A 14,519-nucleotide genomic window follows, 5' to 3' on the forward strand; every position below is an offset into this window, starting at 1 on the left:
GCACTGCTGAGAGTCACTTTCTTTCCAGTTTGTTTTGGGGAGGGAGGATTCTTGCAAGTACCCCCAAAGACACGTAGGAAACGACCAAGAAGCGCTCTGGGAGAATGGATTGTTGAGCGGTTTCTGTGGACAGGACAGAGGCGATCTACTTAAGAAGTGATGAGGGTAAGCAGAAAAGAAGAAAACGGCTGTCGTTAAAAGAGGACCAGCAAAGAAAAGTACTATGGGCCCACTGTCAGAGGGCGAGCAAGGCGGGAGAGCACAGAAACAAAGCTACCATCGCGTGCACATGGATGCGGTTCTTTTTGCAGGGATTGGCATGAATGCGGAGGTCGCGGGGGGAATGGAGAGACCGGAGAAAGCGAGGGTCAAGCTCCCGTGCTGTCTTGGGCTTGCTGCTGATCTCTCCGCTCCATCCCTTCCGCGTCCAGCCCGCGCGCGCGGCGGGAATAACCTTCTCCGTTCTCTCCGGTGGCTGACAAAGCTTCGGCTCCTCGGTAGTAGTGTGGTGGTGAGATACGGCCGTCTCCACCCTCCGGGCACCGGGTGTCAGTGTGGGAAAAGGATAGGAGACACCTGGCCCAAGGGCTGCATTCCACCAACCAGAGAGGTAACCGCTCTACTCCACGCCGCGGTCCGGTTACCCCGGCAACGGCCCGTGCGGATTCCCGGATGTAGTCGCCCGGGCCGCAGCCCGGGGCGGAGCCGGGACGACCCGGCCCCTTGAGAGACGCGCGCGCACCATAGAGACGTGGCGGCGCCCGGCTCAGCTTCTGGAGAGAGAGAGAGGCTGTCCAGGGCCCAAGACCCCGCACTTCCGGTCTTCTCACTTCCGGCTCCGAGGCTGTGCTGCAGGCGCCGGAGGCCGGGTTGATAGGTCGCGGGTGCAAGTATCCTCGGCGGTTGGTCGCCCGGAATCTGTGACAGCTGCAGCTGTTCCCCGCCCCGGAGCGGCCGAGGTGCGTGGAGGAGGGGACGAAGGAAAAGCTCCGGGTGGTGCTTCCGCTCACTTCTGTCCCGGGTTGACGCGATTCCCGAGTGCTGCGACGGGGAGAGCCCGCGACCGAGCGCTGCCGGCTTCCCCGCTGACAGACAGGTGAGGGCGGAGCCGCGGCGAGAAGGATGGGGTTGGAGCGGCGTGCTCGACGGCGGACGCGTCGCCTCCGCTTCTCGCTGCAAACTTGCTCCCGTGCACTTCCACCCCTGGGAGCAGCCAAGTCCGCCCCTTGGTCCCTCCTGCCCCTCTGACTGCGTCCTGGAGTGAAGTGGGCAGCACCGGCCTCTTGGGGCGGCACGCGCTCGGCTCTGCAGGCTGTGGGTGGGAAGAGGTGGCAGAGTCCGCGCCTTTCTGGACTCTGTCCCAGTGGGCCGCCTTCCTCTTCACTTTTCCGTGCATCCCCCCCTTCCTCTCTCCCGCTGCGAGAGGAAGGGAGGTAGCGACAGTCCCACGGAGAAGTAGCCTGACGCTGGTGCAGGGAGGCGCCCTGCCTGAAGCGTCCCAAGCCCGAGTGCTGGTGAGGGCGTCCGAGGAATGCTGGAGTTTGGAGGAGGCAATTGTGGCCTTGCCTTCTGGTGCGTTCCTCATTGCCAAGTTACTACTCTTTACGTGTCTAGGAAAGGAAATTTAAGTGTTTAGATTCTAGACTTTCTTCCCTGTTATTGCTTCCTTGGCTTTGTTCTTATCTTCCTCTTGAGCCCTCTGATCTCAAAAAAGTTTGTACTTTACACTTCCTGCAGACTCTTTAAGCCGCCCTTTCAGGATTTTGTTCCTCCCTCCTTTATTTTTTCCTGAACTATTCTTACTTGGTTCTTATCTGATCAGAAAAAAAAAAAGAATGAAAGAATTGCAGGGCTTTTCCTCAACGTGTTGCTTTCATGACTGCGAGGGTGTGTTCACATTTGCCATTTAATTAACTTCGTTGGCAAAGAAAGGTGCACCAGATTGATGACGTTGGTCAGTTCCCTGGAGGCTGCAGGAATTGGCCATTTCATTGCTGCTCTTTCAGAGCAGCTACTGCGATTGTTACACTTTTCTTCTGGTTGTTCTGTTTTCATTTGCTTTTAGTTTTTGTTTTTCTTGTTTTTCTTGTTCAACATGATCAACGATGTCTCCTAACTACAAAGTCTAACATTTAGTATATAGGAAAACAGCATTATTTTCACTGGTATTTTCTGAATTAAAGGCTCTGCCTGAGCTATTTTGTTTCCTTAATGCTGTGGGCCTTAGTCCAGGTATCAGTGATTTTCAGTTTTTTTTTCCCCACCCCAGAAATTATGTACAAAATTTCTATGCATGTGTTTTGGTCAAATGCATTCTTTTATCAGATTCTTAAAAGACATGTATAATATCCAGCAAGATTAAAAAGCACTGATTTAGTGTCTTGTTGAAGCAAATGAAAATGGTTTACTCATGAACTGTTCTTTTCCCAAATTGCAAATGTTTTTTTGGGGGGGGCTAGGCAGAGTAGAGTGCAGGGATTACAGCCTGGTACTGAAATCTCACTACTTCAAAACTTCAGTGTTTCTAAATTCCTTCCTGGACCTGTAGAAGGAACCACATTCGTTCCTGATTTGTGGTTTTGAGGTTCCTTTTTAGGGATAACTGGCTGTGTCCATTTCTTCTCTAATACAGAGAATTTATACACTGATGTGTTTATCATTATTAATGTATACTAAGTATCACCACCCACTATGTACAACTCAGAATAAAGCAATGAAATGATAGCTGTTCTTTGCTTCCATTGTCTTGTTTTAACTGGAGATGTCTGCCTTAGGATTGCTAAGGAAGGGCAAATATGATATTTTATGCATTCCATATGGCTGTGGCAATTTTCCACACCCGTTTCTCTTCATTCTATGTCATGTGTGTTAATTATTATTTCTTGTAAATGAGAATCTTTCCAAGCTTAATTTAAGTGCTAGAGTGCATATTTACTTACTGATTTGATTGTAAAGTGTTTGGAAGTTGAAGTTGTGAAGTTTTGAAGCTCACTTCAGACAGTGTTACCTGCACAGCTCATCATAATTTGTCTAAAGCAACCAATTTCTTCTCTTCAAACAATAGCATGATTTTTCCTCTGTGTAGTGTCCTCACTTGGTGGAGCAGTCAATGTTAAGCTAGTTGCTTGTAGGTAAGGGTAAATTTAGAAGATAAAATTCTGTCTAGCACCACAGTGAAAGGTACATTTATTTGCTTACTATGTGCATGATGCCTGGTGAGTCTCATGATTCTCTCTTCCTTCTAGCAACTTTGTAAGTTTACTCCCCCCACCATTTATGGATTAGCAGTTCTCAACTTGTGAGTCATGACCTCTTTGGGGGGTTGAATGACCCTTTCAGCGGGGGTCACCTAAGGCCATTGGAAAACACAGATTTTTACATTATGGTTCATAACAGCAAAATTACAGTTATGAAGCAGCAACAATAATTTTGTGATTGGGAGGTCACCACAACATGAGAAACTGTTAAAGGGTTGCAACATTAGGAAGGTTGAGAACCACTGTTCTAGATGAAGGGAATGAAACTAATTGACCAGCAGAGCTAAGATAATTCTGATGGAGTCAGAATTTGCTCTTAGATGTTTAACTGTAGTTAGCTTCTCGGATACTGCCATTATAAAGTTTTGGAATGATTTGGCTATACCTTATTTGATTACATATTAGACATCAAAACAAAGATCTTTTCCTCCATTACTCTTTAGTGGATGCATTCCTTGTTGAATGTCATGTTGAAGTATATGACAAAAAAGAGAGTTTGAAGAAGGCCTTTGGATTGGTGGTTGATAGGGCTTTTTTGTGGAGATGGATACAAGTTTGCTGGATTGTACTTATTATGACCTGTAAGAATGGAAACTAACCTTGGCATAATGAGTTTGGAACCATAAATTTCAGAATGATCATTTGGGATAGAGGAAGGAATACATTCATGGGAGCACTGAATTTCATAGAGTGTTGGGTGGAAACTAACGCTGTTGGTAGACATTGAACACTGAGTTACTCCAAGGGCTGTGATGAGGTTGGGTGGATGGTGACTGGTAGTCAGTCTGTAGCACTGCCACCTTTGGGGTTTATAACAAAGGCTGTAAAACAGAGGTCTGCCTGAGCCATAATCTCTCCAGCCTTATACTGTATAGTCTTGAAATGAAATTTCCAACTATATAATAAGCAGATATGAATGAAAATTTCTTCTACTCCCAGTATTCCATCCCCACCTCTAGGTCTCAGGTCCCCTCCTCCTAGTTAATTCAAAATATAGTTAAGGATCACAAGGAGGCTCTAACCCTCTTGGTTCTAACAACATAACCTCTAACCTTGTGGCTGTTTAGGTTATGAATTTAGATAAAATTCACTCAGTTGCACCAGCCTCATGTCAGTGCTCAGTGGTCACTTGTGCTGGTGCCTGCCTTTTAGGACAGTGCAGATTTAGAACATTTCTAACAGTATTTTCCAGCCAGGTTAAACTTTGAAATGCTGTAATTTGTTACATAATTAGTATATTACTGAATCAAGATAGGAAAGTTTTCTGTCTCCCCATGGTACTTAGCAGTTTTTGTTTTAGCTGACAAAACATAGCTGTGTTCTCTCTTGGCTTTTTAACTAAATCCAGATGGTCAGAGTCTAAGTCTAATGATCTTCTTGCATTTTGGGATTACTATGCTGTTAGCTCCTTTTCTAGGACAACACTGTGAGCTTTCCTAAGGGCACGTGCGTTTTCTGTCTCCCTTGAGCTGTAGATCTTGCCATCTGTTTGATGCCCTTCCTGTTATATCCAAAAGTAGACACATTTCTTTTCTTTCCTTTCCTACCCCCAAACCATTGCTTCTCTTTTCTTTGTTTCTGTTTTTTTGTTTTTGTTTTTTTCAAGTTAGGGAACAAGTTTGTTTCACATTTAAGTCCCTTCTCCCTCTCCCTCCCCTCACCCCCATCCCTCCTCTCCCACCCCCAATCTACCCCCCACTCCATCCACCCACCACTCCCCAGGCAAGGTAGGGCCCTCAATGGGGACTCTGCAAGGTCTGCCAAATCTTCCTGTGCTGGGCCTGGACGCTTCTGTTTCTGTTTTTTTTTTTTTTTTTTTTTTTTCCTCCAGTGAGTGATGACATTGTACATATAAAATCTTGAAAATGTGTAACAATCCTTACATCTTCTCCTTGATAATGTCAAATGTGTCAACAGGTACTAATTTTTCTTTTTTCTTTAAATTTATTTATTTATTATGTATACAGTGTTCTGCTTGCATGTATCCCTGCAGTCCAGAAGAGGGCATTAGACTACATTACAGATGGTTGGGAGCCACCATGTGGTTGCTGGGAATTGAACTCAGGACCCCTGGAAGAAGGGGCAGTGCTCTTAACCCCTGAGCCATCTCTCCAGCCCAGTACTAATTTTTCTTATAGTGGCTCTTGAATATGTTTTCCCTACTTCCATGCACTGCTTTAGTTTGCACACTATCACTTTGCCTGAAACTTGTATATAGCCTTTGTTTTTTGTCTTCTTTTGACTTATTTTTAATCCTTTATCCATCCTGAGAGCATTGATTTATTATGAACATACTGATTGTCACTCTCCCCCTTTCCCTAGCTCTTTTGTGACTTGCACTGTGTTGAGAGTAAAAAGAGAATTTCTTAACAGTGATAATTCTTCAGCCTTACCTTGAATCATGGTCTGAGAATTTCTGCTCTACCAAGCTGGCCTCCTTTGGTCCTTAAAAAAAAAATAGGTCACTTTATTTACATATTTTTATTTGTGTGTGTGTGTGTGTGTGTGTGTGTGTGTGTGTGTGTGTGTGTGTGTGTGTGTGTGTGTGTGTATGTGCGTGCATGTGTACCTGTTTGTCTGTATGTGTGCCATAGTTGGGTCTCCTGCAATAGCAGCAAGTGCTTGGAACCAGTAAGCCATCTTTCTAGCTCCTGATTTACTAATAATTCATATATTTATTGTGTTTATGTGTGTATGAATGTGTATGTATGCCATGACTCTGGACCCAACACCTAAATTACTAAATTTAGTTGGTGGCATTAAAGATTTAGCTCATTGGTTTTGTTTGTTTGTTGTTTGTATTTTTAAGATTTTGAATTTGAATTGTTATACATATAGTGGTTAAAATGGTAATATTTAAATTGTAAACTAAATTTCTGGTTTCTCAAATACACATAAATAAAATACTAATAGTTTATAAAATAATTCATTATTTATAATGAACTCTTGGCTAAACTTACAGAAATACTAAAAAGATAGTGTAGAAGTACCTGAAAATTTCCATACCCAGATTTTTCTATTAAAATACTTCATTAGTGTGACACATTTTTTCACATTGTGTCAGTTTTTCCCTGTGTCTCTTTTCTGTTCCAGGATCCCATCCAGCCATCAGGTGTTCTTGGCATAGACAGTTTCTCAGATTTCCTTGCTTTTGATAGGTTTTGCAGACTACTATTTGAAGGTATCCTGTACATCCACCTGTGGGGATTTTTCTGGTGGTTTTCTCATGATTAGCATTAGGAGAATCACAGAGTGACAGTGACAGTCCTGATTGTTACTATAACTGCACTGTTGGTGCTAACCTTCATGACAGTCAGTCTCCATTTGTCAGATTTGTCCACTGTGGAATTACTCTTTTTAAGCTCTTCCCTGTGACTCCTACCTTTTACAGAAGAATAGCTTTCTGTGTGCTACCAAGATAGTGGAGAATTATGCTTTACTTCCTTAAAAAGTATGTGTGAGGGGGTCTTCCTAAAATTACTTTTGGAAATAATCTGTAAAGGAGATATTTCTCTTCTGTTTATTGATTCACTCAGTCATTTATTTCAAATTTATTTTTATTATTATTTTAAATAATGTGTGTGTGTGTGTGTGTGTGTGTGTGTGTGTGTGTGTGTGTGTGTGTGTGTGTGTGTGCGCGCACGTGTGTGCACATGAGTGCAGCACAGGTGCCCATGGACTTCAATCACCCTAGAGTTGGAGTTACAGGTGGTTGTAAGCTACCTGACATAGCAGTTGGGGGCCAATCTCCAGTCCTGTGTGAGAGCAGTACATACACTCTTAACACTCTATGTCTGTTTTGACAAATATAATTCGGCAGTTCAGCCTTGTTTTTTCTTTTGGAAACAGGGTTTCTCTGTGTAACCTGGCTGTCCTGGAACTCACTCTCAGACCAGGCTGGCCCTGAATTCAGAGATCACCTGCCAATGCCTCCATAAATGCAGGGATTAAAGGTGTGTGAGCCCTGCCACTGCCTGGCAAGTGTCAGCAGTGCTTTTTATTGCTGTAGTTGGGCTGGAGAGATGGCTTAGCCGTTAAAGGCTAGGCTCACAACCAAAAATGACAGCTGTAGTTATTCCAGTCTTTTTAATTCATTTCTTGAAATACCCTTGTCATTATGAAGATTGCTTTTTTTTTTTTTTAACCCCAGCATTTTTTTTTTTTGTGGTTGTTCATTTGGTTTTAAGTTTTGTTCTACAAGATGCTCATGGTTCATCTAGCACATTACCTTCTCTGGTCCTAGAACAATCCATTTTCCCAGGAGCCTCCATTCTTTTTATTAGAAAATGCTATTAGAAACCAGTAATTGGGCTGTGTGTGTTCTCATTGCTGAGGACATTGAGTGTCATTGCTTCTAGGGCCTCTCAGGAGATAGAGCAAGGAAATATGTGTGTGTGCGCTAACTTAAATATGCACAAGAAGGTTTATAAACGTTTTATATGTGATGATCTGTATCTGTCTAGATTAAGCTATGCTTACCATGAATGCTTTCTAATAAAAAAACTTTACCTGTGAATTTTAAGATGGTTTATTTTATGTGGTTTTGGGGGAGCTTAGTTAGTAACTTTCCATTTATAGATTACTAAGGGAGAAAAGCAGTTCATATCTATAAAACCATGTAACAAGTAAATTGTTGGATTTTGTAATGAAATCAATTACAGCAAGTAGGAAACACTAGTATTGTTGGTTCTTGGTTGGCTTCTCTGCTAATGTTCTGGAACCCAGCTAGCCATCTGTGAAGAAAGAGGCCGCACTAAACTGAATAATGTAGCATTTATTTACAGCTAGTTTCCTTTTCAGAGAGTAATGTGGCTTTGAGAACCCTGTCACTTTATGTTGCATTAGTTTCTTTTCCATATAGTTGATTTTTATTACCTGTTTTAAAGAGCGGTTATGGTGATAGGGATGGCTATTGTTGACTATCTGTTAGGTTAACTTATCAGTTCTTTTTCATTATGACATATAATTAAGAGTTAACTGTACTTGGTTGAAACTTTCTACTTCTGAAGTACTAGACTGATGCTTTTATCTGAATAAGCCACCTGAACTCAATTTATTAGTATCTAAAAGGAATGTTAGGTGTTTATCAAGATAAACAGCTAGCAAAACAGTTACCAGATAGTTGTTGATATAAAAACAGAAATGTTATTCTTATTTTGTTATTAAGTTTATGAAAAGGAATATAATATACTTTGAACCTGTTGTATGGAAAATCATTTTCAAGTTGATATAATTTTCATTGGGCTGTAAGGAAAGTATTTTTGCTTTGTTTTAGGAAAACTGTCATAGAAGACAATTATTTTAAATTGTTTTGACAAAGAAGCTTTTATGTTTTGGGTAGTATTTTCGTCTTTAAACAACTCTAAATATATAGAGTTAATTAATGGAGCTGCTCCATTTCTTAAATTGTAAATTAGTCAGTTCCTCATGAAGATTAACACTGAATTGTGACATCAAAACAAGCCTTATTGTTCTCTTCACACTTATCTGAATTCGAAAAAAATTCTCAAAGAAATAGAGCTACTTAGCATTATCACCAGTCTCTGGAATGACAAACATAAAACGCTGCAAAGAAATCAAATGAAGCCAAGTTAGATCAAAGCAAGCTCCAGTCATGGTGCTTTCTATACTAGTGTTCTCCATTACCCCCATACCTTCTTGACCCTATTTGTAGTGCTCTTCAGACTGTTTTTAGTAAAGTATACCTACAAAGAAAACTCATAGGATGTTTCTTTAAAGATTTGCATTTTTAATTTTAAAGAAATTGTTGTTTTTTTGTTTGTTTGTTTGTTTTTTGTGTTAAGACCTCATATAACCCAGGCTGGACTTGAACTCATTGTGTGGCTGAGGATGACTTTGAGCTCTGATCCTCTTGCCTCCACCTCTCAATTCTGACATTACAGTGTGAACCATCATGCCTGCTTGAAATATCATTATTACTTTAAAAAATATGTAAGGTTATTTAAAGCGGTATGTGTATTATTCAAGTGGATTTTGCTTTAGATTCCACAATATACTCACTTCACTAAAAGAAGAATCTAAATTCACATTCAGTATGATATACCATGTATGTCCTATTTATATCTACCTTGCTATATATGTCTGCCTTCAGCTCTGGCATACTGTTTCAGAACTCCTATGGGATATGGCATGCTAGTTTGAAAAACTCAAATTAAAATATCTGTTCAACAGCTATGGTCTGCTGTCTTTAGATTTAGGGACTACTGGGTCTTACTTTTTTCATTGTTATCCACAGAGTCTTTTGTTTCTTATTTGTGTGGAATCTGGCAGATCTAGTACCTATTGCTCTATTTTCCCTGGGTTCCAAGAAGACTATGATTGTGTTTAAGAGTTGCAGGGCACAGAATTCCCCTTATTAAATTCCTCCCACATTAAATTTTTTATATGGCTTCCTTCTGTATAAGTTACTTTTCTTCACTTCATAGAAATCAAGTGATTTTTTAATAGTAAAAGCTAAACAATCTCAAATAGTTTTAATTGACTTATAAACTTTAATCAATACTATATATATGCATTTTCATAAATGCTAATTAGTAATTTGTAGGGTTTTGCTCCTTACACTCATTAGCTAATGAATACCTCTGGCTGGTTATAGAGGATGAGTCTGAGAAGTAACAAGGTATTTTGACCTACAACAGAACTGGACTGTGAGGGTATGACCATTAATGGTAATTTTATAATAGTAGTTTATCATTCTGTTTTAAAGAGTGTGTTAAAAATAGCTGAATTTGTATAAAGATCAGAAAAGGTGTAAACCTCCCCCCCCCCCCCAGCTGGTAGGCATTTACTCTATGGCCTTGCTAGTTCAAAGTACAGACTCTACCACTTGAGCTATGCCACTAGCAGAAAATGTAGTCTCACTTTTTTTGTTTTGTTTTGTTTTGTTTTTGTTTTTGTTTTTGAGATAGGATCTCATTAGCCTAGGCTGGTGAGGCTTGAATTGATTATCCTGCATGCTTGCATTACAAGTGTGTACCGTAAACACACACACACACACACACACACACACACACACACACACACACACACACACACCACACCACACCACACCACAAATTATAAGTCATTAACTTCTTTTGTTTTCCAAGATAAGGTTTCCCTGTGTAGCCCTGATGGTCCTGGAACTCCCTCTGTAGACCAGGCTATCCATAAACTCACAGACATACCCCTGCCTCTGCCTCCTAAGTGCTGGGTTAAAGGTGTGTGCCACCATACCCAGCTTTCTTTCTTTTTCCTTCCTTCCTTCCTTCCTTCCTTCCTTCCTTCCTTCCTTCCTTCCTTCCTTCCTTCCTTCTTTTTTTTTTTTTTTTTTTTTTTTAACAAGACATTTTCATGTAGCCCTCAGGGTGGCCTCAAACTTTCTACCTAGTGGAGTCTGGCCTTGAAGTGCTGCTCCTCCTGCCTGCCTCCCCTCCTGCCTGCCTCTCCCACCAGTGGGGTTACAGATAATTTGCCAAGTGCCCATCTGTATTCCATTTGATTTCCTTTCCCTCCCTGCTTTCTTAGTTACCTGTTTACAACACATATTGGTTTGTTATTATTTCAGTTCCCACCCCACCCTGGTTAGTTACAGCTTTCATTAAAATTATTTTCAAGGATATGTGAACATTATTATAGCTTTAAGAGTCAGAGTTAATTTTAAAACACTGCAGCTAAAGAAGTGTCAGTAGTTCTTCATCCTGCTAGCTCCCTAGTTCCCATTTCTACTGGTTCCACCATTCCTTTACCTGTCTGTGAGAATAAACTATCTCCTTTGTTTCAGAGTTCTGTTTCTTGTGTGTTCCTGTATTTCCCTTCATTCTTAGACAAAGGCAGCAAACTGTAGCTTGTTAGACTTTGGTTTTTTCATAGCAGTTACATAGTTTCAGACATGTCTAACCTATGGCTTGTGGGCCAAATGTTGCCAAGGATAGCTATAAATGTGGCCAACACAAGACTGTAAACTTAGAACACCACTCACTTAAACCTTAAATGTCAAAGGTTGGACTTCCCTGGTTTAGATGTAAAGTAGTTTAATCACTTTTGTATGTATAGACTTAGGTGGTTTCCAGTGTTTTATGGTTGCAAAGATTGCTGCAGTGTATGTATTTTTCTATCAGTGGTTGTCATTCTGTCCAAGAATGACATTTGCCCAGTTGGTCTTTCATCTTTTTCTCTTAAAAATTTTACACTTTATTTATTAAAATTATTTGTTTATACTATTTACTCTTGTTATTACAAATGGGATGTTTCCCCCTGTCATTTGGTTCACTGATTATTGTTGTATATGTAGGCTATTGACTTTTGAATATTTTGTATCTTGCTACTTCAGTGAATTCTTTTTGAATTAGTTTTATCATTGATTCTTTGTTGTACCACCTCCAGGCATGTACTGTCCTGTTTGCAAATAGACATAAAGTTCTTTATTATTACTCTGACTTCTCTTAACTGGTTGTATTGGTCAGTACTTCTAGTACAGTGTTGAATAATAGTGAAGATGGTGGAAATTTTTGCCTTATTCCCAATTTTAGTGCAAATGCCTGTTTTTTCTTTATTAAATATGATAGATATTAAATAAGGTACAGAACACACACATCTTATGCTGAGAGACAATCAGTTATATTTCTGTCTTTTGAGTACTTAATTTTGAATGGGTGTTTCAGTTTGTCAGCTATACTTCATCTCAGTGTATATGGGAAAAACTATATGTTTGCCCTGTTAAATTTATGAGGACATTATATATTAATAGATTTTTCTAATAGAACCAATTCTGTGTTCTTGGGCTAAATCTCACTCAGTCATTTTGTATTATTTTCTTAATGTGGTATCAAAATTCTGTTTGTGAACAATAAAAATGTTCTTTCCAGTGTATTTTGAGACTAGAAACTCATTTCTTTCACTGTTTTGCTAGCATGGTGTCTTGCAATGCTCTGTTTCCCTGATTAGATTGAGAGTACTTTTGGAATCTTTCCTTTGTGCTTAACTGAGCTCTTTTATGTACTGACATTCTCCATGTATTGCTGGATAAATTAGAAGCAGGAATAGCTTCTAATTAAGCTTTTATCAGATGAAATCTGAGAATTGTGTCTCTGAGCAGTCACATCAGTTACCAGGATTAAAGGTTACTTCTCCAATATCTGTACAAGAGTTGTGAGTTCTGGTTTGAAGCTTTGCTTTGGAAGATCACAAATCACATTTTGGAAGATCACATTTTTGCCTTAGACATCTTTGATCAGTTTTTATCAGCCAGATCAAGTTAACAGTCTTTTAAATTGTTGTATGAAGTTGTTTTCTTCATTCTGTGTAAATGCCTTTTCTGATTTTTTTAGAAGCATTTATCCGTGTAATCAACAGATAGCCCATATAACTGCAGATAGTTTTATGAAACAAATTCTGATCACAAATAAGTTAATTATGCTCTGAAATATAAGAATATCAGTTGGATTGCTAGGAGGTGGCAGTGCACACCTTTAATCTCAGCACTTGGGAAGCAGAGGCAGACAGATCTCAGTGAGTTCAAGGCCAGCCTGTCTATAAAGTGCGTTCCAGGACTGTAAACACAGAGAAACCCTGTCTTGAAAAACGATTTTTAAGAAAAGAAGTCAATGGGATGATACCACTTTTTGAACCAAATGTTTTAATATGTGCCTAAGACATTTAAGTATGTCTGATTGCAGCAATATTGTTACAGCTCTCAGTACAGCTCAGCCAGCCACAGAAAAAGTCCAGTCTAAAGTTGAGGTGATTGGGGGTAGTAAGGTCCACTCATTTCTCTTCCTTCCTTCCTTCCTTCCTTCCTTCCTTCCTTCCTTTCTTTCTTTCTTTCTTTCTTTCTTTCTTCCACCCCCCCACAGGGTTTCTCTGTGGCTTTGGAGGCTGTGCTGGAACTAGCTCTTGTAGATCAGGCTGGTCTCAAACTCACAGAGATTCGCCTGCCTCTGCCTCCCGAGTGCTGGGACTAAAGGCATGCACTACCACCGCCCAGCAGATTGACTGAGTTGTCTAGAGGTATACCATTCAGTAATAAACTCTTATACATAGTGGCAAGATAAAACAAGACCTTTCTTTGTAATAAGGAGTAAGTTACACTTGCTTTTGGTGACCTAAAACTTTAGAGGATAACTTTAAAAATAATAAAATTGCTGTATTGAAAGAACTCATAAATAAAAATATCACATAGTTAGATTAAGGTATCCACTCTAACAGACACTAGCCCAGTCTCAAACTCTAGTAAGTAAAGCTTATTTATCATTAAAATAAAAATGAAAGCTGTGCAGGGCTTTATTTAATATGTATAATATGAAATACAACAGTGTTCAAAGTTTTTTTAAAAAGATTTTATTTATTTATTATGTATACAACATTCTCCCCCCATGTATATCTGCACACCAGAAGAGGGCACCAGATCTCATTACAGATGGTTGTGAACCACCATGTGGTTTCTGGGAATTGAACTCAGGACCTCTGGAAGAGCAGTCAGTGCTCTTAACCTCTGAGCCATCTCTCCAGCCCCCGTGTTCAAAGTTTTTATCAAAATACTCATAGTATTTGTTGTCACAGATGGCTCATGTTTTGCCTGACTTACTCCCTTGAGTGCTCACTCACTGACTGAGCATCTGAATCCAGGAAGAGAGCTTTTCAACTGCTGAGCTCCACACTTTCAACTCAGTGAACCTGCAGTGGTAGATACTGGGTCTTATTCGTGGTTTTTGTTTTTGAAGGTTCTATAACTGATTCTGATGAAACACTGTAAGGTCCACTATTGTAGCTCATTAAACTAGAGAGAAAAATTAATTAGGAAGAAAAGTGGATTCGTTAAATGGGTTCATTTATGTAGCTCATTAAATGGGGGAGAAAGACTAAACAGTTATTTTTTTTTTATTGAGTTCAAGTCAGCATAGCTGTTTTTGGTACAAAATAACACTAAGTACAAGCAGTGCTTTCTGTTGTCCCACATAGATGGTTAGAATAATTCAGCTCCATAAAGCAGTTGAGGCTGGGCAGTGGTGATGCACACCTTTAACCCCAGCACTTGGGAGGCAGAGGCAGGTGGATCTCTGTGAGTTTGAGATCAGCCTGGTCTACAAGAGTTAGTTCCAGGACAGCCTCCAAAGCCAGGGAGAAACCCTATCTTGAATCCCCCCCCCAAAAAAAAAGTAAAGAAGTTGATATTTTTCCTAGTGTTTAAGTTGAATAAACTTAAATTTTCAGACAGATGAAAGACAGGTGACTGACTTACGGGATTTGGTAAGGCAAGAATCC

The 14,519-nt window shown here is 40.1% G+C and overlaps 1 protein-coding gene across 8 annotated transcripts in view; it reads left to right on the forward strand.

Moving 5' to 3' along the window:
• The first annotated feature begins 835 nt into the window (after nt 1–835).
• The window catches only part of Arfip1 (ADP ribosylation factor interacting protein 1), an 87,769-nt gene continuing 74,085 nt past the window's right edge, over nt 836–14,519 (forward strand). For 5 of the 8 annotated variants that reach the window (XM_027392965.2, XM_027392970.2, XM_035450839.1 and 2 more), the window contains exon 1: nt 972–1,096. The gene's annotated coding sequence lies outside the window, so the exon portion shown is untranslated. The other 3 variants (XM_027392968.2, XM_027392966.2, XM_027392969.2) reach the window with 3 other exon arrangements.

This window comes from Cricetulus griseus (genome assembly GCF_003668045.3).
Source record: "Cricetulus griseus strain 17A/GY chromosome 1 unlocalized genomic scaffold, alternate assembly CriGri-PICRH-1.0 chr1_0, whole genome shotgun sequence".
NCBI classification, from domain to species: Eukaryota; Metazoa; Chordata; class Mammalia; order Rodentia; family Cricetidae; genus Cricetulus; species Cricetulus griseus.